General features: G+C 38.1%; 1 pseudogene; it reads right to left on the bottom strand.

Annotated features, from left to right (window-relative positions):
* Nucleotides 1-35: 35 nt before the first annotated feature.
* On the bottom strand, nt 36-16500 carry LOC121253603 (annotated as a pseudogene).
* Nucleotides 16501-27939: the final 11439 nt, after the last annotated feature.

The following is a 27939-nucleotide window of genomic DNA, read 5'->3' as shown; positions in this document are numbered from 1 at the left end:
GCTTGCCCGCGTGAGCTCTGCTGTTGCGCTAAGCTTCAGTCCCTGAAACTCCCTGCAGTTCCGCGTGCGTGAGTGTGCTGTTGCACGGCTTGAGACCAGCTGCTGCCTTCCTCAATTTCTTTCTTTTCTTCTTTTATTTTTTTTTTTATTCCAATCCCTAGCTGCTGTGCTGTTACTGCCATGCTAATTGGGCACTTCCAATAATACCCATATATTTTTAATATCTTTCCCTTAATGCCCTGCAACATTAGTAAAATATCAGAATAAAATTTGGGACATTAAACAGAATTTAATATTGAGTTAAGTATTAAATTTCACTATATAATTAAGTGCTTAATTCATTTTTTGATTAAACAAATCATTCATTTTAGCAACTTAATCATGTAATTTTTAACACTTTATCACCTCCTCCGTTACAAACACCACCGACACCATATTTCCCATTTCTCTGCCTCAGTACCTACAACACCATAATGACTTGTGAGAACGGAAAAAAAAAGAGTACTCTTTTATCACAGAAAACTAACAGGTCAACAACCATTGATGAGAGAGAGAGAGAGTGAGAGAGATATATTCACATGAAAGTAGCTATTCAGGAAGATAAATAATAGCAAAAAGCCAATTGGCATAGTTATACCCCCAAAAGTGTGACCAAGATACGTGCTCCACTACAACCTAGAGGATGTCCCAAGGCTACAGCTCCGCCATGTACATTCACTTTTTTCCTGCAAATAAAACAAGAAAGGTATTTGATCAATAATGGAAAAGCAATATAACAAAGAGAGACAGAGAAAGATTGTGAGTGGAAAGAAAATATTTTATTTTTCAAAAAAAAAAAAAGGAGTTAAGGCAATGAGAGCTGCATTTACACATCGAAGCTACATACACGCCATAGCATCCAAATTCAGAAAAGTTCATGCGAGGGCTTACAAACAGATGCAAATGCTCGCAGTGATGCAGATATGCATAGGCACACACAAATGGACACACAGACAACGATGTGACACATGCACATACACAAAGCATTAACAAGCATGTGTGTGGAGAAGGGGGGAGAGAGAGAGAGAGAGACACTCACTGGATTGAGTCCTAGCAGTTTCTGATTTGCAAGAGCCACAACCTGCACAGATGACGTGATAACAATATGATTGGTAACCTCATAGACTAATAAGCTGATTATGCTAAAATTGTGACATAACAGCTTACAGCAAAGGCTTCGTTTATTTCATAGAAATCAATTTGAGAGGCCTCCAAGCCAGCATTTGATATAGCTTTTGGAATTGCGAGAGATGGGGCTGTTGTAAAGAACTCTGGTTCCTGCTCAAGTATGACATCCAAAACTTACTTTTGAGAAGTATTATTAACAAGACAACAGTTTCTACTTGTGATATTAGCAGTGGCTCTGAAAGCTAGCTAAAATTTACCAAAATTGCGTATTACCTGCGCAGCATCAGCATAACCAGAAATCTTTGCAATCACCTGCAGCCCAAGATTCAGTGCTGTCTCTCCACTGACTAAAAACTAAAGCGGCAGCACCATCACTGTCAACGAGAAGAATTTCAATTTTCAGTAAAACCTTTTGGTTCAAGTCTTTTAAGACTTTCATAACCAAAAATGAAGGACAACTCATCCTCCAATGGGTAAAATCTCCAGTTCATGTCTTTGTAAGACTTTCATAATAAAAAACGAACAACACTTCAACATATTACTTAACCCACTCTCAGCATCTTGATCTAGAACATGGTGATGTGATAATAAGATACAACTTGTAACGCTCCGTCCCGAGGGTCCAGAGAGTTAACTCATGTCGCTAAAAATAAAAACATCAACCTCCCAACAATTCATATCATCAGAACGCAACAAACTTACTGAATAACAAAATCCTCAATACTCATGCAAACCTCCTATGCTTAAACCACTATTCTTAACTCCTCTTACCTATGCTCCATATTCTTGATCCTCAACTGGAAATATTCAAATCATTTGAAAATATTGAAGATAAGAGGGGGTGAGTTATCAACAACTCAGTAAGCAGAGAACATATACTAGCGTGCAAGAATGAGCCTTTTCAGAAAGTTCAGTATGCAGAAACAAAATATTATATTTTTGTATGCAGATCTCATAAACATGTTATCAGAAAATCAGAGCGACTTTTCAGACTTTTTAGACTCAAAAATTAACTATTCATATTTAAAGACACTTTCCATATTCAAAGACCATTTTCATATTCAAAGACCATTTTCATATTCAACATCCAACTGTTCATATTCAAAGATCCGTTTCATAATCAAAGACCTTTTCGGCATTCAAAAACTATTTTCATATTCGAAAACCAACTGTACATATTAAATATCATTTTTATCTTCAAAATCGCTTTGGCATAACATAACTGAACCTCTTCATCGTATCGTATCATGTCATATCGTATCGTATCATATACCATGTTTAACCCCCGTGGTAGGGTTGTGCTATCCTCGGTGGCCAAACCAGGCAGTATCATATGGTGAACTTCCCCTTTTTCAATCTCGGAGTCCCGAGTATGCATACAGGAAAGAACACGTAAAAAGACCACTTTGTTTCCAAAGTGGGTGCACTCATATCATATCATATCATGTTGGTACCAACTATATCACGTGAACCAGTATCATCATATCATAACCATATTCAGAATCAAATTCAGAACAGATAAGTATGCCAAAGGTTTATCATATTCATATCATATCAAAACACGTGCGAAACATATTCATATCATTTCCATTTAATAAAAAAACAAATCCAAGTCATTTCATATCACATGTATAAAAATATCTCAATGATATCATATTTGCTCTTTTGCATATTTCAGAAACATGTCAAATATTGCTCATGTCTAGACAATGCATGTCAAAAAAATATTTTCTCTTTTCCGTACAGATTTCATGAGTGATGCAAATAAACGACTGAGGCTGATTTTTCTCAAATTTTCATTTCTTCACAAAATATGCCAAGTTTTTAGAAGGTCAACCTCAATCTCAATAATTCGTATAAAACCTAGCATAAGAATCCCGCTTACTTGGAATTCTTAGCTTTTTCAGAATTTTCCTCAAAAAGTCGAGTCGACTATAAATCGTCACCTATAAAATAATCACGTAATTTCTGTAAGTTTCCAATCAATCACATATTTGATATTTATGCCTAAACTTCTAAATAACCTATTTTAATTCCTCAAAACTTAAAACCTTCATAATTTCAAAATATATCACCACTTTCTAAAATCATCAATATCCACCGTAACCAACGTCAAACTCAAAATACCAAAATTTAAACCTGAAACCGCCAATAAATCTCACATCATAAATCAATCATACAAACAACTCCATAATCCAATCCAACCGACCCCCTTACTCCTCGGACTCAGTCCGGCACAACTAACCAATTCACAGTAAATATGAGTTAGCGCAAAATACATTTAAATCTCAAAAGTTCTTTAAGAAAATAGTTACAATGCTATAATATAATTTTTGAAAGATCACGGAGGTGCTAGAAGTGGAGGCACAGTAACGTAATAGTGCAAAATATACTGTGGCTGTGGGTCTCAAAAACTCACTTTTGAACGGAGACAAACCAAGACCCAAAATTGACAGGGTAGGACTTAGGGATGTCGTTGAAACTAGTGGTGAAGGTGGTTTGCCGTGGGTGGCAGTGTAGGAGGCGGTTTTAGGCCAAAAAGTCTAAAACGGAAATGTTGATGAATGTGCTTCACTGGTGGTGGATCAGAGCTAAAGATGGGTGTTTTGGGTTGCTAGGAGGTTGAGGATGATGTGGTGAAGAAATGGTGGCACGGCGGCGGCGTAACAGCGCAAGGAATGTCGCGGCTTTGAAGAGCTCGTGGTGGCTAATGGCGGCGCGAGGGAGGCTGCAACTGAAGGGAAGTGGTTGCCGGAGGGAGGGGAAGACGATGGGCTAGGTGGTGCCGGCCACGGCGGCGCGACGGCGACGCTGGAGCGAAGAGAATGCCGCGGCTTCAAGCCGTGCGTGGAGGAAGATGGTGGCAAGTGAGGAGCTGAAAACCAGAGGGGGAGGTCGCCGGTGGGTGTGGAAGGTCATGGGCTGGGCGGTGTCGCCAAACGGTGGCACACGACGGCGGATTGAGTGGAGGAGAAGCAACGCATGGGAGAGAGAGAGAGAGAGAGAGAGAGAGAGAGAGAGAGAGAGAGGTTGGCGTCGCGCGAGAAAGCGAGGGAAAAGAAAAAGAGGAAGAAAAGAAAAGAGGAAGAAAAGAAAAAGAGGAAAAGAAAAAATAAGGGAAAGAAATGAGGTCCAATCTTCATATCTTGAGTCACAAAAATGATCCAACGGAAACGATTTAAAAATAACAAGTAAAATAAAATAATTCAAACGTAGTAATTAAAATGAAAATAAATAATTAAATCCTACAACAAGTTAATTTAATATGAAAAGAAATTTAAATGCATCACAATAATAAATATTAAGAAAGCATAACAAATTAATTTTTATAATTTAAAAGTCATAAAATAAACCATTTAAAATATTGGATAATTTTAAAATAAGAGAATAAATTTTTAAATTAAAAAAAGAATAATCCTTCAAATACCAGATGTTAGACTACTTTTTACCAAATTATTAAGATTCTTGCAGAAGAATTTCAATCAAGGGGTGGGTCTACATCTAGCAGAGCGATCCTAAGTTTTTCTGGACAGAATAATGGTCAACTTCATATCCGTATTCAGTGCGTACGTTTTCTGGGTATAATTGGTAAGAGTCTCATGGAAAACCAGTTACTGACCTGGGACAGAGTGCGATTCAGAGGAAACATAGAGGTCCTGGCCTAAAAGATAAGTAGATGAAGAAGATAAAGTATAAAGAGGAACAGAAATGAATATAAATCAATAAACCTTATACTCGAAGCATTGCCAGCATAACAGAACCTCCATTCTCCTTGAAACTAGGCCGGAGCTTCCTTAATTTGGCAGCATCAAACTGACGAAATGAAAAATGAAACATTTAAAGATATTACCTATGCAAATTGGGTGACTCTCTGCTATCAGAAATGCATGTTAACTCCTACTTAATAGAAAAAATTTTGATATAAAAATTTCAGATGAATGGAATTAGGAACCGTGGGAAACATAAATCGAGAAGTGCTACAATCACAAAAAAAATTTCACAAAAGTAAATCTATAAATTGATATGACTTCATATGATACATTAGATCTACTTTACAATAAAAATATCTTTACAATCTAACATAGCATATTAAGCTATGACGTGAGATCTCTTTGTGGCTAAAGCATTTATCTTATTTGAATAATCAATTTGAAGAAAGTTCGTAATCATTCCCTCTTCCACTTTCCTTTCTGTTTAGCACTTATATGAAATAGGGAAAACTACTCATCAGAGGGCAGCCAAGGAGAATAAGTTAGTTTCCTATAGGTAAATTCTCTTACCTTCCCCAGGCCTTCATCCTTGTCCACAATTGTTGATGGTTTTCCCCTTCCTCCAGAAACTTCAACCTGCATGTTACTACATTGAGGTAAATAATATATAAAACAAAGTGTGTAATACCTCGTATTTATAGTATATTTATTTTTTAGTAAAAGATTATTTTAAGTAATTTTAAATATTATTTTTTTTTATTTAAAATTTATCAGATTTCTCGTTAAATTTATTTTATAATTTTTAGGTTGTTAAAATTTACTTTGATGGGCTTTCTTGAAATTAATTAGTATTTGCATTTAAATTACTCTTTGCTTTAAGGTATAATTTTATGGTTGCACTATAATTAGTATTATTTTATTTTTCCAATTTTATTTTCCCATGCACGGCACTACCCATGCACGTCTATCTCTTCTCTTTCTCTAGGGTTTTCTTATCACCCATATAATGATACACTTTCATCTTATACCTTGAGAATTACCCTGTGCCGTCGTTGAACCACTGTGCAGAACCACCCAGCCCTCCTAGTTCGACGCCAAACTCCTTTCTCCACGTAAAAACCGACGCCCATCCTTCTACCGTAAGCGGCCACCACCTAGGCTCAAAACCACCGTGCGCCACCCTCTCCTTTCAACAACCCAGCCATGGAGGGTGCACCCTTGCAGAAACCGTAAGTCAAGTCATCGTGTGATAGCCCCACCGCCCAACCGTTGGCAAACTGTGAACCTCACGTAGCCCCGTCGCTGCCTCTGCATTACGACCCCACTTAGCGTCGTCCTTGCACCACCACCGTTGCACCCCTTCTCAGCCATCGTGCTACAACTCCCATTGCCCAGCCCCTGCCTCATCCACGGTCAGACAAACACTAAAGAAACCTCTGTTTTAGCCCCCGAAAACAGAGCAAATTTTCTTTTCTGCTTGCCGCTGTTCGACGCAAACCAGCCGAGCGACGCCGCCGCCAACCTCTTCCACGTCATTGCCACCGCACAGAGAGTATCGTTGGGCGCTGCACTCCATTCTAAGTTCGTCACTCTCCTCTCGGTAAGCCACCCTCAAACTCAGCCCTCCTTTCCGTCCCTCTCCGTCTCATCTCTCTCTCTCTCTCTCTCTCTCTCTCTCTCTCTCTCTCTCTCAGTGTTATTTCACGTCGCCGACCACCCAGTACCTCCCCAACCCGCTATCGCGAGCTTCCCTCTGGTGAGCAAGGATCCGCCGCACGTCTCCCTTCCCTCACGGTAAGCTTTCAAACTAGGATAGTTTTCACCCGTAAATCATTACGTAGGAAGAAGAAGAATTTTGAGTTTTTATTACAGTTTTACCCCTTAGTATGATGCAGTTTTCTGATATGTGGTTTCGTGGTTTTAGTTTTAATGGGTTTATGTTTTAATGGGCTTGGTTTAATTGGTTATGATTTAATGATTGGGCTTGGATTTTATTATACATAAGAAAAAAAAATGATTATATTGTTAATTTGAATTATTTAGTTTTCAATTGAACTCATTTTTAAGTTGGCCTTATTTTATGGGATTTTTTTAAGTAGCCGTAGTATTCTATTAATCTATAATACGTTATGGGTATTTTAGTATTTAAAAAAAAAAACACCGGTATTCTTTTATCATAATATTTATTCGATTACTCTCTTCGGTATGGATTCGTTTTAGTGGATATTGATGAAATTAGAAAGTGATGATATTGAGAGTTAAGAGAATTTTAAGTATTGAAGAATTAAAAATAGGTACTTCAAGTGTAATATGAGATTTATTTGTTCACTGGAGATTTATTTAAGTTACATGAATTTTTATAGGTGACGAGTGACAATTGTTCAGTACTGTTATAGAGAATTTCTGAATAAGCTAAGAAGTTCAGATAAGCGGAGTTCCTATACTAGACTTAGCATAAAATAAAATGAACTGAGGTCCTTTTTGGAAAATGTGCATGTTTTATTATGAAAAGAAATCTGAAAACAACCTCAGATATTTGTTCTGCATTACTCATGAGATTCTGTTTAAGAAGAAAGTATTTTCTGTCATGACTGGTGAATACATGAGCTTATTTTTTACATTCTGTTTCTGAACTTTGGAAAAGAGAGCGAATATGAAATTTTGTGCATAAATTATATTTTGTGTCTGATTTTGTTCTGTTCTAAAGATGTTCAGTACTCTGATATGTTGTGATTTATGAAAAACCTTTAGCATGACTTCCTGATTCTATTTTGACTCTGATTCTGATTCTGATATGGTGATTCTGATTCTATTTTGCTCTGATATGTGGCCCTGTCACAGGATACAATAGTGACCTCTGGCCCTGTCACGGAATATAATAGTGACCTCTGGCCCTGTCACGGGAGATAATAGTGACCTCTAGCCCTGTCACGGGATATAATAGTGACCTCTGGCCCTGTTACGGATATAATAGTGACCTCTGGCCCGCCACAGGATATAATAATGGTTTTCTATTCTGAGTGCAATCGCTTTGATAACATGGTGATTTATGTTCTGTTTGGTTTTCTGCAGAATGCACAACCCTACCACGGGGGTTAAACATGATCTCTGTTTTGATATGATATGATAAGATGAAAATGTTCAGTCATGTTGTGCCAAATGAGTCTTTGAATATGAAAAGTTGGTTTCTGAATATGAAATGTTTGAAAAGTCATTCTGATTTTCTGATAATATGTATTTTTGAGATTTGCATATTGATACTGAAGTGTTTTATTTATGCATTCTGAACTATATGAAAATGCTCATGTTTACACACTAGTATATGTCCTCTGCTTACTGAGTTGTTGATAACTCACCCCTTATCTCCAATTATTTTTCAGATAATTTTTGAATAGTCCGGCTAAGGATCAAGATTATGGATCATCGGTGAGATAATTATTTAAGCATAGTAGATTACTCATAGAAGATTTCTGAGAAGTGACAGATTTTATTAAGAGATTTTGTAGTATTCTGATGACGTTATATTTTAGAGTCTATAAATATATTGATGAATTGTGAGTTTTAAGTTATAGAGAGTAACTCTTCGATCCCTGCGAGAACAGGACGCTACAAAGTGCTAGGGTTACATCATCCAAGTTATTGATAAATGACCTACTGGAACAATTTCCCATGCAAAGGCACCCGCGTCTTTGGCAGCAATACCACGCTCAAAGCTATGGATGGCAAAGTCGTCCTGCAGGAATCACAAAGAAAAACAAATTCTATTCTGTCAAATTTGATAGACCTATATGTCATAAGAAAGTGGTTTTTGAACACTACCTGCTCCTGCCTAGTTACCACATGTTTATCTGCACATAATTCAGCACATGATCCCATGGCACAGTCATTATAGACGTCCCATAAACCATCTTTCAGCATTCCATCAACAAGAGAATCAGGCCCAAAGCGAGATCCCTTCCTGCATTTAAGTATACAATCAGAATATTCGAAATTGAGCTCAAAACTAAGAGAAACTTGAATGGAATTTGCATATTAACCTTGCTTCAGCAAGGTACTTTGGCGCATTGGACATGCTTTCCATGCCACCAGCCACAACAACATCGTTGATGCCCAACTGGATACTTTGTGCTGCAAGCATTGTTGCTGCAGTAACCAAACTCATTAGATAATAGATTAAACAATTAATTATCAATTCTCATGTTAAAAAAAAAAAAAAAAAAAGTCCATGGAAAACATATAAAAACATTTCAAGATGATACAGCATCTACCTTTCATCCCTGATGCGCAAACTTTGTTACCAGTGGTACTGACCACTGAATTAGGTATTCCTACACCCAATGCAGCTTGTCTGGCCGGAGCCTGCCCTAAATTTGCACTCAGGACGTTCCCAAAGAAAACGTCTTGTACAAATGATGGGTCAACATTTGCTCTTTTAAGAGCAGCTATAAAGAACATGAAAAAGAATTCAAGAAACCATTAAAAAAACAGAGATTGAAGTCGAAGAAAAAAAAGGTTCTACTCTTACCTTCAATAGCTATAGATCCAAGCTTGGTGGCAGATAAAGATGATAGAGATCCAAGAAGTCCACCCATTGGTGTACGTGCAACACCAACAATGCATGCATCTGCACAAAATAAAACCAGTAAGATTGAATGAATCAGCAAGCCTGATTTTTTATATTTTCGGCCGCCAAGTTCAAAACAAAGTTTCATATAGACGGCAAAATAGTCTGGTAATTCCACTTTGTTATTTCCTTGATTAAACAGATCTAATATAACACAGTAGGAATCATCAACATGAGCAAAACGTTGGTAGGCTTAAGTGGACAGAAAAAAATGAAGAGAAATGCCAGGAAAATCGTGAAGTATTTATTAAGAAGAGAAAATTTAAGACAGATAGATTAGGAGTAGTGAGAAACAGAGAGAGATAGGGAGGGTACCTGAATTTTCTTTGGAGTTGTTAATTGAAGTAAGAATCACAACTGAGAGAGAGAGAGAGAGAGAGAGAGGGTTTGCTGGTCAGCTCCGTACAGCTAGAAATGAAATGGAAGAAAGTCGAACTTTATACGCTGCGGGGTGCTGGATTTACTGAAAACCCCACGAAGTTTGCATTTATTGGCGATTCTATCCTTACTTCTTTACTTTTATTGAAACTTAAGTACCCAAATAAAGTTGGCTTGATTGGTTTTGGCCTTTTTTCTTCTTCTTCTTCTTCTTCTCAACAAAGTAAAACATTCATAGATAAATTAGCGGTTACAAAATACAAGATGTAATGGGGTGAGAGTCCCCTACAATCTTTCCAAAACCAACATATTATAACACAAAAAAGAAAAAGAGAGATATTGAGCCAAAAGTATATGGCTCTCACCCATTTTCCATAAAGTGAGACCGTTTGATGACGGTTTTTATATAGTTTGATAAACAGATTATAGAACTGCTACTAGAAGCCACAATAAAGAGTTGTGTACTGCAACTTGTTGGTCAAGACTGGCTGGAAGAAACTTTCACGTCCACTTTCACTTGGTCCTTAGTTAGGATAAGCGAGAACATAGCGTAACAATCGAAAACTATGACGAATCACTAGCAAGGGGCAGTTATTGGTGGTGGCGGCGCATGCAAGCCACGTGCAACATCTAAAGTGAAGAGAACAGTCAGATTTGAAAGATTTGATGCCCCCGATCCTGAAACTACTGCCTGTGGCGGCAAAGAGCTCTCTGAGGTGCGATGGCGCATGAATCTCACGAGTGGCATAAGCCGTGCGTGAGACGTACACGCCGCACATATGAGCAGATTTTTTCCCCATCTGGACGATCGGCACCTGGAGAAGCTGATGAAGGGGCGTGTGTCAACCCTATATCGTCGGAAAGCAGCAGATCAACAAGTGACGGTGCTAATGGAAAAAAACTAGAAAACCAACCGAAATAGACCAAGTCATGGCCGGCGAGGAGGGGAGGTGGGTGGAGCCGAAGCACCAACCCCCCTCCCCCCGGTGAATGGAAAAGCTTTCTAGGTGAGGTGATATGGAGTCTTGGCTAGAGAGAAAATAGAGAAAAAAAAACTTTTTGCTTAGAAAAAGTTTTTTTGCTTGGTTTTGGCTTATTATTGGAGAAATGATTTCATCTTTGTAAAAAAATAGATTCTATTTTAAAAAATTATAAAAAGGTTGTTTTATTTTTTAGTGGGACTCACTTTTTTAACAAATGACTAATTATCCAAAATTTATTTATTTAAGATTTATACCTAACATTACTCTTATTAATAACCCTAACTAGTTCTTCCTTGAGCAAAAGTCATATTGCTCTTAATTAGCCAGTGTGAGAGTCAAGTGAGGTTTCAATAGTCAATTGAAATGAAAGTTGAAAGTTGAATAAAATATTATTAGAATATTATTTTTTAATATTATTATTGTTTTAAAATTTGAAAAAATTGAATTGTTTATTATATTTTGTGTGAAAATTTAAAAAAATTATAATGATTAGTTGAGATGAGTTGAAATCAACTTTTAATCTAAACGGACCTAATTAGCCAAAACATACTCTATTAACTTGTGCATGCAGCTAGCTTGGGAATATTGATCAAATGCATGTGATAAAATTGTGGAAAAAAAAGGCATAGGAAAAAAATGAAGAGGGCATAAAACATGAAAGGATAGGAGGTGGAGATGCACGAGCAACTAGCTAGCCTTCAGTACCTTATATTTGATTCGTACACACATGCATGCATGCATTCATTTATAAAGGTTCTTAATTTACCCCCTTTTTAATGTTTCGATATTGTCAAAATATCAACCTAATTAACTACGTCCTACTTATACGTAGAGTGATCGATCACAAGGTATGTCTAGTACATGATTTGATTATGTTGACCATATGATCGATCCTATAAATGTAGTGTGCATATATTTCAAAATTTAATGAAACAAATTAAAGGTAAATACAATAATGCAGATGATCGAGCATCCTAGCTAAAGGATGCATGCTGAAGCTAGCTGTTATGAGTCCAAGAGACTTAGCGAGTAATAAGGGGATCTAGAAGAAAGGTTGAGAGATCGTACTTACGTGCCCTCCTTATAATGATCAAAGAAGAAGAACATAAATATGGGTTTGGGAGGAACCCGTCTCTGTCAAACCAAAGTTTGGAAATAATATTCTGGATGATTTTATTGATAGCAGAATACATACTTATAGTTCACCTCCTTTATTCAAAATAGCAAAATACGTAATATCAAAGACTAGAGATAGACTTTTATAGTAAAACAATATTGCATAGTCAAAATAAATATGCTCTGGTTGTAGTTGTCGTGCATGATTCCTTCCTTATACGACTCCTTTCTTATTTGGCACTAGCACTCGTAACACTCCTCCCCCCATCAAAATGTCCCTTGTCCTAAAGGGCGGATTATGGAAAGCGTAATTTGATGGTGGCGACACTTTCCCGCGTAGCTTCAGCCAGGTTATTGTTGCTCCAGTAGAGGAGAACTTCAACCTTGTTTTCCTTGCCTCGATAAGCTAAAACAACTTGAGGTTGAACTAGTGGATGCATTTGCGTAGCTTTTGGAATTTTTGTTCTTGTCGCGTCGTTATTGCTCAATTTTCTTTTAAGAGAGACACATGGAAGACTGGATGGACTCGCAGGAAGATCAAGGTGGTATTTGACCTATCCAATGCGTTCTAGAACTCAGAATGGACCATAGTAACGAGCAGCAAGCTTCATATTGGCCCTTCTCTCCACCGTTTGTTGTCTATCTTGTTATGGGCAAACATATACCAAGTCCCCTAGTTGGAAGCTTTTTTTCTTAATGTCTGCAATCATACTACTGCTTGATACGATTTTGTGCTTGCTGTAGTTTGAAGCGCACTTCCTTAAGAAGTTGATCACAATTTGACAATGTTTGAACTACAACTTCAACTCTTGTTGTCCCTGGCACGTTGGCGAGTAATGTCAATGGGCCTCGCCCATACACCACTTCATATGGAGTTCGACCTGTGCTTGAATAAATGCCGAAGTTGTAAACATACTCAATTCAAGGAAGCTATTTGACCCACGCAGAAGGTGTGTCGCTAGTGAAACAACGCAAATACATCTCTAGAGTGCAATTTACCACTTTGGTTTGCCCGTCCATTTAATGGTGATAAGAGGAGGTGAAGTTGAATTTGATGCCCTGTAGTTCGAAGAGCTCCTACCAAAAATTGCTAGTGAAGGTGGGGTCTTGGCCACAAACAATAGAGGTTGGTAGTCCATTCAATTTAAATACATTGTCAAAAAAAAAAAAAAACTTGAGCCACTGTTGCTACCAAGAACGGATGCTTGAGAGGCACAAAGTGAGCAAACTTCAATAACCTTTCCATCACCACATAAATTACATCGTTTCCTTGCGAGCTAGGTAGTCTAGTGATAAAGTCTATGGAGACGTCCGTCCATATGGAGATAAGAATGGGCAACGGTTGAAGAAGGCCTTCTGGCTCAGTGTGCTCGCTTTTGTGTCGCTGCCAGACGTCACAATCACAAATAAAGGCCTTAATTTGAGATCTCACTCCACGCCAATAAAAGGCTACCTTGAGTCGCTGCCACATTTTATGAAACCCTTCGTGGGTTGAGTCAGTGGAGAATTTGCTAACAAATAAATTTGGTCCTTATAGAAGATAAGTCCCTCTCTAAAACTCCAAGGTTCAATAGCCTCGCCCGTTTGGGTATTTTTAGCAAAAGTTCTCAATTCAGTATCATTCAACACTTCTTCACCTATGGGCTCTGTCCAAAGCGGGAGTGGCATGCTAAGGGCATAAAATTATGAATCACCTAGACGGTCCTCCTCGCGCCTAGAGAGGCTGTCAGCGGTAGAATTCTCGCACCGCTGTTTTTTACTCAATTACGAAATCGTAGCCCATTAATTTGACCAGCTATTTTTGTTGAGCCTCCATAACAATGGTTTGATCCCACAAGTATCATAAACTTCTTTGATCAATCCGAATCATAAACTTATTTCCGAGCAAGTACGACCACCACTTTTGAATGGCAGTAACTAACGCCAGTCCTTGAAGTGCTTGGCTAAAATAAGCGATGGGCCTTCCGTCTTGCATGAGAATGCGCCCAAGCCGAAGCCAGGTGCATTGCACTCCACCACAAACTATTTGGTGAAATCAGGTACTGCTAGAACAAGCCTAGTAGTCACGGCTTGCTTTAGTTGATTAAATGTGGCTTCAGCTCTCTCATTCCAACCGAATGTATCCTTTTTTAATAACTGTGTAAGTGGATTCACAATTTGGCCACAGTTGCGGATGAATTTTCGGCAGTAACTAGTCAATCCCAGGAACCTACGTAAAGCCTTAATGGAGACTGGCTTGGGCCATGTTGTCAGTGCAGACACCTTCTCTGGATCCATTGAGACTCCATGTTTTGAAATAAGAGAGCTGCCCAAACTGAAACTTATCTATTTTCGTATACAGCTAGTTAGATCGTAACATGTCTAGAACAACCTCAAGGTGTGATAAATGATCCTCCCATGATTGGCTATAAATCAATATATCATCAAAAAATACCAACATGTACCTTCGTAACATGGACTTAAAGATATTGTTCATAAGGGACTGAAACGTTAAAGGGGCATTGGTAAGCTCGAACGGAATCACGAGGAACTCGTAATGCACATGGTGCGTTCGAAATGTCGTTTTTTCCACATATTTGGCTTGCATCCATATTTGATGGTAGCTCGAGTGAAGATCCAATTTTGAAAAACTATTTGCCCTATTTAACACGTCCAACAATTCATTAATAATGGATATCGGAAACTTGTCATTTACTATGATTTGGTAGAGGGCCCTGTAGTCCACGCAAAGGTGCCAAGAGCCATCTCTCTTTTTAACCAACAAAACCGACGAGGAGTAGGGACTCGTACTTAGTCTTACCACCTCAGATTGCAACAAGCTAGATATCAACTTCTCAATTTCTCCCTTATAATAATGTGGATTATGATATGGCCTAATGTTAATAGGTCTCAAACCTGATTTCAAGGGAATCTAATGGTTATAGGACCTGTTAGGAGGAAGCCCAGCTGGCTCAGGAAAAATTTCTTTAATAATCCTGTAACAATTGTTCTAGTTGAGCTAGCATTGACGTAGGCCCTACAAGATCAGTGCCCAGATTAATGGAAAAAATTGAGACCAAGTTTTTTAGACCTTCTGGGGCAATAGGTAGCAACTGACAAAGGAAATCAGATTTCTTCCTACATAATTCTCTCGTAACTATCTTGTCTTCAACCACCCGGTGTATAGGCACCTTAATCCCTTTCAACTCCTTCCGACCCCCTTTGTACTCAAAGCACATTATTAACTTAGAAAAATCCCACTATATCAAGTCTAGTGTGCGCTACCATTGTGTTCCGAGAATAGCATCACAACTTTCTAATGCCAATAGGAAAAAAATAATAGTGAATCGAGTGCCTTGGAAAAATATACTAACCCCTTCACAACGTCCTTTGCAGTCAAGCTTCTTCCTGTTTGCAACCATCACCTTCATTCCATGTGTTCGTTGCGATCCCAGCCCCATCTTATCGACAAAAGAAGCATTCAAGCATCCAAGCAGAACAATGATCCCGTGGCCTTGTAACACTCATCGAATCCTCATGGTTTATGGCATCGTTGTCTTAACTATTATGTGTATTGAAATCACAGGTTTGTTCAATCAGTTTGCTTGCTCCCCTTCATCACTCTCACCATCAGTTTCTCCTCCTCCTGTTTATTTTCCTTCAATCATGAATAATTTCTTACAGCAATGACCTGGCACAAAACTCTCATCACAATTAAAACACAGTTCCTTCTTCCGTCGTTCTTGTAATTCACTAGGGTTGAGGCGTCAGATGGGTAGTGTTTTTGTTCTTGATAGATTGGCTGATGGTAGAAAAGATGGCATTGGTTCAATCGGCACTTGTCGTTTAGTCTCCATTGGTATTGGCTTCTTCGTTTGTCTTGTTTCATATAATTGGGACAATCTGATTGCATCCGTGATGGATGTAGGACGAGCCGCCTGTACATCTGTACATATACGTTCCTTGAGGCTGCTGATAACACATCCCAGTTGATGGTTGGGTGCCAGACCCCGAATCGACTTAGAAGTTGTTCAAACTACAACTCATATTCTCATACTAATTCAGTTTGTCGTAGCTTGCTCAACATACCCAGATGATCATCGAACATAGTTGGTCTGTATTGCACTCGAAGACCTCTTTTTAAAGCTTCCCAAGATGCAATTTCTTCATTGTCTTTGAATAGTTGGTACCACATCTACACTTCACCCTCCAAGTGATATGATGCCAATGGCAGTCGCTCGCCTTCCTTAGTTTTTTGGTATTCAAATAACTATTCCACCCGGTAGATCCAACTTGTTGGATCGTCCAGACCGTTGTATTTAGGGAAATCCAATTTGGCCAGTTTGGGTAATTTCGAGTTATGCACCCCACCATGATTTCTTTCGTTTCTATTTCTCCAGCTCGACCCTTCTCCTTCACCCGAACTCTTGTTGGCAAGAGAATCTACTTTTGCATTGGTCTTAAACTTTTTCATGAGGTGTTCATTGATACTTTTGAAGTTTGTCATCTGTTGTTCTAAGCGCTTTACTTCAGCATCTGCCATGACTTGCTCTAATGCCAAATTGATACAAGCCTGAGAAACTGAGTGAATAATAGGGGAATCTATAGGAAAGGCTGAGGGATCGTACTAATGTGCCTTCCATATGATGATCAAAGAAGAAGAACGAAAATGTGGGTTTAGGAGGAACCGGCCTCTTTCAAACCAAAGTTTGGAAATAATATTCTAGATGATTTTATTGATAGCAGAATACATACTTATAGGTCCCTTCCTTTATTCAAAATAGCAAGATACTTAAAATTAAAGATAAAGATAGTCTTCCATACTAAGACAATATTGCATAGTGAAAATAAATATACTCTAGTCGTAATTGTCTTGCACGATTCCTTCCTTATACGACTCCTTCCTTATTTGGCACTAGCACCCATTTTTAATATTCATTAAAAGGTCATTGCACAATTTTTTTTTATTTTTTTATTTTTTGAGTTAGATGGGGATTTCAAACTCCAGACCACTATTTTAGAGGCTGGAGGTTATGCCAATTACGCCACAAGCCATTGGCCATTGCATGATTTGAGCAAAAAAGAAAAAAGTCATACTACATTCTTTTGCATAAGAGGTATGGTTACACATTCTTCTAAAAAAGACAAAAGTAAATGATATTGCGTAGAAAAAATAAAATATTAATACAATCATTCATGAAAAAAATCCTATGATTCATTATATAGTTTCCATAATTGGTCAACAAGATCTACTTGGAGTTGACAATGGGTTTCTCATCTCTAATATCATGATGGAGTTGAATAAACTCACTAAATTCAGTTGTAGTTTTGGATGACATTTGCTCGTGTGGTCTTTCATTGAACTATTCATATTCAAACATTTCAAATTCATTGTCAATCTGTTTATCTTCAATTATTATATTATGTAAAATTATGTATGCCACCATAATATTGTTTAGTGTTTCATTGTAAAAAAATTGTGCAGATCCATGAACTATAGCAAATCGTGCTTGAAGTAACATTTATATCATTATGAGACCTAAGTAACCCAAAAAATACGTGTCAAATCTATATATCATAAGAAACCACAACTTCTAAAATAATTGTTGGTTCGTGGATATGACTAGAATACATACCATACCAAGAAGTTGGATGGTTTTTTTTTGCATCTAGTGCATACAATCAATGCTCCCTAACATATATGAAAACCCACGTTTCTCACCAACTACGAGTAATCTAGTAATATCATCATTGTTGGGTTTCCTTAAATGTTCTTGAAAAAAAAATTGGAACTATCTTTTAATGTTGACAGTATGATTATCACTGGGAATGACATTTTTGGGATACAAAATCTTTAAATATTTTCGAGTCAAAATTTTAAGATGGACTTAGACAAACTCAACTAATTTTTTGGACTTGAGGTTACTTATGGCACAGATGGTTATTACCTCTCTCAATCTAAATATGCTTCTATTTTGCTTTCTCAGGCTGGTTTGACTGATAGCAAGACTGTCAATAGTCATGTGTTTTGAGACCAATGTCAATCTTCTTGCTACTGATGGAGAGCCTTTTTCTGATACTACTTTCTATAGGTAGTTGGTTGATAGTCTTATTTATCTTACCATCACACGACTAGATATTTCTTATGCGATACATTTTGTTAGCCAGTTTATGAGTGCTCCTCAATCTACCCACTATGTTGTCGTTCTGGATTGTATTTTTCCTCACACTCATCCCTTGAGTTTCGAGCTTATCCTGATGCTAACTGGACTAGAGATTGCACTGATCATCGATCTACCACCAGTTATTGCTTCTTACTAAGGACTCATCTGCTTTCTTGGCGTAATAAGAAGCAATTTGTTGTTGCTCACTCTAGTATAGAATCTGAGTATCGCGCTTTTGCTCACACTACATCTCATGAGCTTTTATGGTTACACTAGCTTTTGGCAGATATGGGTGCCAATCAAACTACTTGCTTTTCCATTTATTGTGACAATTGAAGTGCCATACAAAATACTCATAATGATATTTTCCATGAGTGTACCAAACATATCAAGATTGATTGTCACTTCATTAGGCATCATCTTCAGTAAGACATCTTGCTTCTTTGCTCCATCAACTTTGAAGACAATTTGCTGACATTTTTACGAAATCTCATCCATCCAGTCAACTTCGTGATCTTGTTTCCAAACCTAAATTGGTTCTACCATCTAGAATTTCAGGGGTGTTGATGTATATTACTTTGATTAGAATACTACCTAGATTAGGAGATATTGTATTTATTTACTTTCTTATTTTACTTGACTTCTTTATGTATAAATAAGCCCTCTCACTGTACATATATAACATTCATTCTGAAAATATAGAAATCTCTTCCAAATTCCATTTATACTTATTTTCCTCAAAAGTCATCAAAACAATGACTGCATGCATGAAATTAATATAGAGCCGATCGATATAGTTAAGCCAAGTTTAGAAAGATGGATGAAAGTCTTAAGGTGGCCGACCGACTGCAAACATGACATGATTTCTTTTGTTGAGTTTATGTTATAGTCTAATAATTAAATATGAAGATTTATTTATAACTGCATGTTGTCTATCTAGAATCTTTCTAAGTCGACATTGATATCTGATTACACTCAAACTAGTACGTAGTGCTATAATATAGTTCAAGATGTTGATCCACAGGGAGTCAGAAGAAACACAACAACACCCAAGCTTAAAAAAAATCAAATTATAATATGACAATAATCTAAAAATTATACCTAAAACACGTAATTAAAATGAGATTAGAGTACGGATACGAAGGCAAATAAAGCTTTGGGTTCCTATCAACCCGATCCAATACTCTGACTTTTTCAATCCAAACGATATACACAATTAAAAATTATAGAACCAAATTTCTAATTTGAAGATATGACATTATATTTATCTACTTTCTCAAATTTAATTCTAAAATCTATTCTCCTTTTACAAACCACGGTTTTCATATAAAAATGAATATCAGATCTAGAGACAACACAATGTTCACAAACAATAATGCAACAAAAGATCACATCAATGGCATGAAAAGCTTGTTTAAGTCACAATCATATATTCATAATCTTATAGCTCAACAAAATTAAACCATAGCAACACTTAATATAATTGTCTCAAAATTATAATATCAAAAATAAATAGAGAATTGAATCCTAAAATCTTAAACAATAAAGTTTAATCTATGAATTGAAATAAAATCAAAATATTTTCACCGATCAATTTTAACCCTAGGCTTTATCCAAGATTTAGTTATCCATGGAACAACTAAAAATAAATAAAAATAGTATTTTTCTCCTCTCTTTATAACTGGGCCACCTCCCCTTTAAAAACTCTCAAATTTCATATTAATTATATGCTTATATAGTGTATGAAAGAATATAGTATATGAAAGAAGCCCTAAGGTCTTCATGATTCCTGCATAAAAAATCGCCTAAATTTTAGGACTCATCTTGGCAGTTATGTATGCGCTTCAGGAGTTGGAACTTAAAATTTTATATTAGAGATACATTTGTAGCCCTTTAAGATAGTTTTCTAATGCATTAAGAATCACATCAATATGATATGTGAGTGAAAAGTTAAGCTTAAAATACTAAAGTATGTACAGGCAGTCTCCTTGCGCATTTTGAACTCAGACTTTTTCTCTTGATTCGAATTACTCTCAAACACATTATTATCTTTTTTTGAAGAGTTCTACACTCATTGAAAGTTTATAGATTGTTCCAACATCTTGCCCACTTGAAAGTCCTTTGAATTTGACTGGGTTTTGACTTGCTCTTTTATAGACCCTAAAATTAAATATAAAAACCTGCTTAGGAGTATTTCAAAGTAAATAAAAACTCAATTCAAGAATATACATTAATTCCTATAATTTTTAGTCCAATAATAGGATATTTAGAATGCACTTTCGTACACTCATCACACCCCTCCAACTTGCTTATTGCTAATCCCTAGCAATTTCTATGCAAAAGAGATGAAAGAGACTAAAGAAAATATTAAAATAGCCCATCAATTCACATTTTCCAGATTCACATATTAAAACAATTTAAGCAATCCTATAACTCATCAAAATCAATATACCTATAGCAATTCAAAAAGTGTGTATATTCTTCAAGTCATAACCATCTTACCACAAGCCTTAACACATGCAGCATCAAGAACGTCTCAAGCAGATTGTTCAACTCCATAAATCACAGGTATATTAGTGTTTTGTGTAAGGGCTCTTTCTATAGAGTTGAGAAGTGGTGTACACACAATCACATAGAGATTTGGGTAATTATGAACAAGCAACAAGCAAATATTGATCTCATAATAGGAATACTAACAAATGAAAATTCAATTATTTTTTTCACAGGCTTACTTGGGATTAGAACGGTCAAAACAAAAAGTTGTAATGTGTCTGAGGTTAGACTATATGACAAGAAAAGGAAAAGGATTCAAAAACGTCCAAGTACATATTTAAGGAATCTTATTAAACATCTTAATAAACCACATTTCTCACTTAATGTACTCTTCAACCTTTCAAATCATCGAATAATGACTCTCTTTTTTGTTCTTTTTTTTCATTTTTTTTTTATAATTTGGTGAACAATTATGTCACCCTGATATTTTGTTATTTCTACCTAGTCTTGGTAATTTGCCTTTGAAACTCACTCACTTAAATACCTTGTAACTCATGTTCTTCCCTTCTCTCTCTCTTTTTGTATTCCGTGCAAAAATAGAAGAATTACACATCTAGTACATACTTGAAAGTAACAAGGGTAGGAAAATCAGTGCATAGATTAAATTCCAATATTGAGAGCTATGGATAATGTAGGTATATGAAGAAAAAAAAAACTATATGTGTTTCTTGGTTCAAAGTTGGCTACTAAGGATCTATAATTCAAAGGGTTGGCATGAAAAGCTCAAACGTTAATCCTAAATTGACCTTCATTGTAACGCCCGTCCTTGTGGTGGGTCTTTTTATAAAATATTTTGAGAAAGGACGACGGGAATTACCGTCCAATTTAAAACTTTTTGCTTCTTCCCAGGGTGCAAGACTCTACGTTTATAAAATAAAAATGTGCTTTTACAATAAAAGAGGTTTATAGCGGAAAACATCATTTTTAATAATAAAAATGCCTCTTTTACATTTAAATGCTCGTGCCTAGACTTCCGTGCTCTTCCCCATGGGCCGTGTTCGTCTCGATGCGTACTTCATTTCCTTCCCTGTGAGGGGGAGAGACATGCATAAAAACTAAAATGAGTCGAAGACTCGTAAGCATTACTTCATGCAGTTAAAATATAACAACGTAAGTTTTCATTCATGCATTCATCATTCATACATACTATAGTTACATGCATACGTGCGTTCGTTTGAAAATGTCACTGGACGGGTTTTTCCTTTCTTTCCGTAAAATGTTTCACCCGTCAGTGCCTTCATTTCTTAAATGCATGCGTACATACATACATTCTTTCTTTTCACTTTCATAGGCCGGTACACACTGTTACGCTCCATGTGTTAGGGTTAGCGGCCCTTTGACCTGGATTCTGCCCGTGGCCACAGGTTGGGAATCCCATTTCATAGAGGGCAGCACTGGGTGCACTACCAGTACTACTTACCCAGCTTTGCAATCTGCCCATTCATTGGTACCCTTTCATTCATTCATGTGGCCGTTACGTATCTTCATACATTTCATACTTTCATTCATTCTTTCATTCATGCATTCATGCTAGCTCTGAAGAGCTAGAGCTTCATTCATTCATGCCAGCTCTAAAGAGCTGGAGCTTTCATTCAGTTCTTTATTTCATTTAACATGAGAAAACATTTCTTTTTGTGAGAAAACATCATTTCGTGAGCATGGGCTCGAACGTCCTCTTTCATGACATCTACGAGCATCACCTCGCAGCATTTATAAAAGTGTTAGTTCGCACCATCCATAAAACATAAAACACGGGCTCAAACTTCGCCTTTCGTGGCATTCGCAAGCATCACCTCGCAGCGCTCGCGACATCGTCGGTCTGTGGGATCCACGAAGGCGTCGGCTCAAGCTCGTCTTTCGTGCATTTACATCAGTTCGTTTCTTTGAAAATACGTACAATAGATACATGTTATAATCATCCATTCGCATGCGTACAATTAATAACTTTGGGTGCGTAAAAATGGGCTTTCATGGAGGGGCCGTATGTACATATACGTTTGAAAGCATGGCATCTTCTTTCGTGAACATTTTCTTAAAGATAAAAGCTTTTCCTTTTCGTTTTGTAATTTCTAGAAAACTCCAGAAGGGCATGAACGTAATACTTACCTGGACTTCATGCTACTTTCATACCATGCAGTCCATTCATGCGCGTGTCAGCTGGCAACCTACATGCATACATCACCTTAACGTCATTCTCTATCTAATGCATAAGCAACTGAACTAGAAATAGAACTACACTATACTTGAAACACTCTCCTTCTATCACGTGCACTTACGTGCCTTTCACTACGTTAAAACCTTCGGAGACCACTTACGGTCACCACATCTTCCAACTCAACATCTTGTCTCGAGTGCTCATTCACTAAAGTGAACCTATGATTCACCTTAGGATTAAGACACTAAGACCTCTGTCTCATTCTTCTCATTAACCACATTCTGACGCATGACTCAGACCAACTAAATCACGCATCCCTTCCTTAGACAGTACACCCGTCACTACCTCCATACATTCTAGCCCATACTAAATCCTCATTCTCATCCATACAAGCCACACGGCTCCAAGCCAACTTTGAGGCTTAAGCACTGTGCAACTATGCTCAAGACAGACTACCCATTGCATATGGTGAATTCGTCTGGTACACGTGTCTCACCAGATTACACATGTACCTTACCCCTTTATCACCTAAGGTCAACATATAACATGTTGATCATCTGCTCGTAGGGATGAGGGCCATATTCTGATACCAACATTCTCTTAACTCGGTTAACATGACTCTTAATGCTATCCGTCCCTTCTTACAGTTCATCCCAACACTTAACGCGACAAGGCTCCATTCACCATTACGTCTTATGTCACGTCATATAGCCCAAGACTACTCCCAAGCTACACTGTGACCTCGTCACGTCACCTGATATCTTGTTACGTCACTTCTACGCCAACTTCTAACTCGTCACGAGTACGGTTCCTCACGTACTCCCATCACATCGTGACATCTCGTCACGTTTCCGTTACGCCATTCCAAAGCTAACTCCTTATCCATCGTAAGCACGACTGTCAGTAACCACGTCACTTCGTGACGTTGCCCAGTCATGCTTCCGCTGCGCACTCTTACACTTATTCTGCTACTACACCCATACTTCTAGCCGTAAGTCAATTACAGTGACACTTGTCACTACAGGCTACGCCATAACTACTTCGGAACATTGTTCCACAATTTCTGATACTATTTACCACGTTCTACGCCCATCAACTGTACAACCATCCTTATCTCTGCGACACGCCACACCGAGTGTCGCTGCCTCATGGAGTACACTCCACGTATACTCCCTTCGCATATGCCATATCACCACTATGGCATACCCGCCTTATGGTGCATCACTCTACCATATGGAGTACAACTCCCTTCACATACTCCATTTACAAGCACTACACCACATCACCCTTATGACATACTCGCCATATGGTGCATCAATCCACCATATTGAGTACATTCCACAAGTACTCCATTCATACCCATCACACCACATAGCCATAATGGCATATCCGTCACATGATGCATCACTCCACCATATGGAGTACATTCCACATGTACTCCTTTCATACCCGCTACAACCCATCATCAATATAGCATACCCGTCATACAATGCATCACTCCACCACATAGAGTACAACCTGCGTGTACTCCTTTTTCCACACGTTACTCTACATCACCATAACGGCATACCCGCCGTATAGTGCGTCACTCCATTACATAAAGTACACTCCACGTGTACTCATCCCGTTTCACAATATGCCAGGAGGGTATATTTTACATATACTCTCCTTATCTCACACTACACCACGCACAGAGTACACTTAGCGTATACTATTCCCACTCCACATATGCCAGGAAAGTATATTCTACATATACTCTCCTTATCCCACACTATGCCACACACAAAGTACACTTAGCGTGTACTGTTCCCACTCCACATGCCATGACACTGCACAGAACAACCACGACATCATTACAGCACAACTCTACAACTACATTACACAGCATAGTCCACAACACTTCACACATACGCCCAACACTTCACATACACAGCACTACACAATATGCCCAACACTTCACATACACAGCATATCATATCACCACACTACACAGATATGCCCAACACTTCGCAGCGCACTACATAGCGCATCTCAATACAACCCAGTCATTCTCCTAATACTAACAGCACAGTCTATAACCTAGTCCACTAATTAACATCTAACATAATTAAAAGGGATAGAGAGTTATACCATTGATGGGATAACCCGTGCGTTGCCCGTTGACCATCACGGTCGATGAAGTTGGAAGGGTCGTACGTGGCAGCTAACCCATGTACGTTGACTGTTTGGGCATTTGGATAGCTAAGTGTGGTCTTGGAAGGGCTCGTGATGGTGGCCATGAAGGGCGGTATACAGTGTACCTAACCGTGTACAGTGGCAGTCAGTCACGCGCAGTGACTGTCTGTCCATCACGTGCAGTGATTACCCACCACGTAAAGTGGTGGTTTGGACCTAGGGCTTGGCTAAGGGAAATACAGTGGATCTCGTGGTGGCGTCGAGGTGGCGCCACGGTGGCTCACGGCGGCGAATCTGGCTGCACAGTGGGTGAGAGGCCGTGGGAGAGTGAGAGAGAATGTGGGTGCATGGGTGACAGATCGGGGCCGTGGGTGGTTGATATAGCTTGATGGTGGCCGGAGGGTGCCGGAGAGGGTGGTTACCCACTGTGGGTGGTGGTGCACGGCGGTGGAGGGAGTGCAACCAGTGTGTGCGTGAGGGAGAAACCCATACATGGAGGAGAGGCTATGGGCCTCGGGTCCAAGGGAGGAGGAAGGGGAAGGGGAGGAGAGGTCCATGGTGGCGACTGGTGGCCGTGGGTGCCGCGCACGGCGGCGCACGGTGAGGAAATGGGTTAAAGACCCATTTCGGGTTCTTGCCGTGGAAGGAGAGGGAGGGCTGCGTAACAGGGGCTAGCTTCGGTGGAGGATGATGGCCGGCAGGAGGAGAAGCTGCCGTGGGATTGATGGCGCCATTGGGCGGCGCTACATGCATCAAGCCCATTCGGGCTTTGCACTTCCAGCGGAGAGGAAGAGAGAGCGTGAGAGGGAGGGGCTGCCGTGGATGGACTCACCGGAGGGAGAAGAGCGCGATGGTGCCAGCTGTGAGAGCTAACGGTGCACGGCGGCGCTGGGCTGAGGCATGGAGCAGTTCGGCATGGAGAAGCAGCGTGCTGCGTATGCCGAAGGGGAGAGGGAGGAGAGAGAGAGGGGAGGGAAAAGTGAGGGAAAGAGAGAGGGGGTCTGGGTATTTAATCCAGTCCCTTCGTCTTGGAGGTCCTCAAAATGATCTAATGTTGAGATATTAAAACACTGATTTGAAAATGCGTAAACGTTAACTTAATTAAAAGTACTTAGAGGAATTAAGGTAAATATTATTTTAAACTAACTTTAGTTTATAAAATAATATTTCTTCATCATTTTATTAATGATGAAGTCTCATTTAATATATTTAAGAGAATAAAACCATTAAATTAATTAAAACTTTCAACATAATTTAAATCCCTTAATATTTCAAATAACTGGAATCATATTAATAATTAATATTAAAATGATCTCCGACAATTATAATATTTTGGAGCTCTTCAAAATATTATAATTGTCTCATTTAAAAACAAGTTTAACTCAATGATACTGAAAATACCTCATATAAATATTTTCAGTACATTTAAAACACTGAGCGTGCCTTAGAAGTCACCTAATATCTCGAGAGGCACGTCGTCATGGTTCGGCACACATGGCGATGCTCGCAGTCGCCAGAAAGAATGGCAGACTGTTGCATAATTCTGTCATCGAAATTTGCTTACGTCGGAAAGGAGAAGTCTTACGTAAGAAAGAGAGAAGCTTATGTAAAAAGAGAGGAGCGGGGGTTACATTCATCATATCACAAGTATATCTACCATCTTACCACAAACCATACAATCATATTCTCAAAAGAAGTGCCAAATTCAAAAAAATAATAAACGCTTATCACATTTTTCAGCATGTATTGGCTCTTAATCCTCAACATAATCATCAAGATGGGTTTGTTGAATTCATTAAGATGGCGATGCATGGGAATGAGAACACATGTGAAAAAGATGCACGTGTGATGCAAATTAAAAAAATTTGACACATGAAAATATGCCACAGAGTTCCAACGAATATTTTAAATACTGAATTTGCTCCACCACCCCCTAACTTAAATGAAATATTGTCATCAATGTTTAATAATCAAATTTGAATGAGGAGTAACTAAAAATGGTAGAATACACCTGATGAATGATGTGGATAGCTCGCTAAACACCAAAGATGGTAACCTGAAATGATAAAATGAAACTAACCTACAAACAAAAACAAAGAAAACAATAGCAAACAAAAAGGAAAAGAAAGAAAATAAGGGAAAATAAAAATAAAACAAAACAAATAAAGAAAAACATACATGCGTGGTGTGGTCAAGGTTAATAGACCAGATCCACAAGTGGAATGTCTTTCCCTTCCGAAACTTGCCTATCAATTAATACTTTAAGGCGTTGATTATTTACTTTAAAGATTCAACCATCCTTACGATGCTCTATTTCTACCGTCTTGTTTTCAAAAACATCCTTCACTACAAAGGCACCCATCCACCTAGAGCGAAGTTTTCCTAGGTGCTTGTGATGTTTAGAATCATATATGTATACTAGGTCATTAGCCTTAAACGTATTCCTACCAATATTTTTATTATGAAATGCTTTCGTTTTAGCTTTATAGATTTTAGAGTTCTTATAAGCATCATTTATCAACTCCTCCAACTTGGTCAATTGAAATTTCCTAAAGTTACCAGCATTCAAAATACTAATAGGAAAAATGTCACATCGCCGAGAAATGCATGCTTAAGACTTAAAGGCAGTGGCTTCAATTTCAATTTGAGATTATCTACGCTTGAAGGAATCTGTTTTTCACTTTTCTTAGACAGCTCCTCAAATTTTGGTTGTCAAATATGTGGGCATAATCCTGATGTTCATAAAAAATAGTACAAACATCAACAACATCAGATGAATCATTCATAGTATCAAACAGAGAATTAACAAGAAAATATTTAAGGGAATCAGAATCATGAGTTGTGTGAACTCCTTTGTTTATGAGTGTGTCAATCATGTATGTTTGGTAGCACTCGTCATCATCTATTAACCATTTTTCAATATGGAAAATATTCA

Source organism: Juglans microcarpa x Juglans regia, chromosome 2S, assembly GCF_004785595.1.
Source record: "Juglans microcarpa x Juglans regia isolate MS1-56 chromosome 2S, Jm3101_v1.0, whole genome shotgun sequence".
Classification (NCBI taxonomy): domain Eukaryota; kingdom Viridiplantae; phylum Streptophyta; class Magnoliopsida; order Fagales; family Juglandaceae; genus Juglans; species Juglans microcarpa x Juglans regia.
The sequence above is the reverse complement of the archived record's forward strand: the minus strand, read 5'-3'. Positions and strand labels throughout refer to the sequence as shown.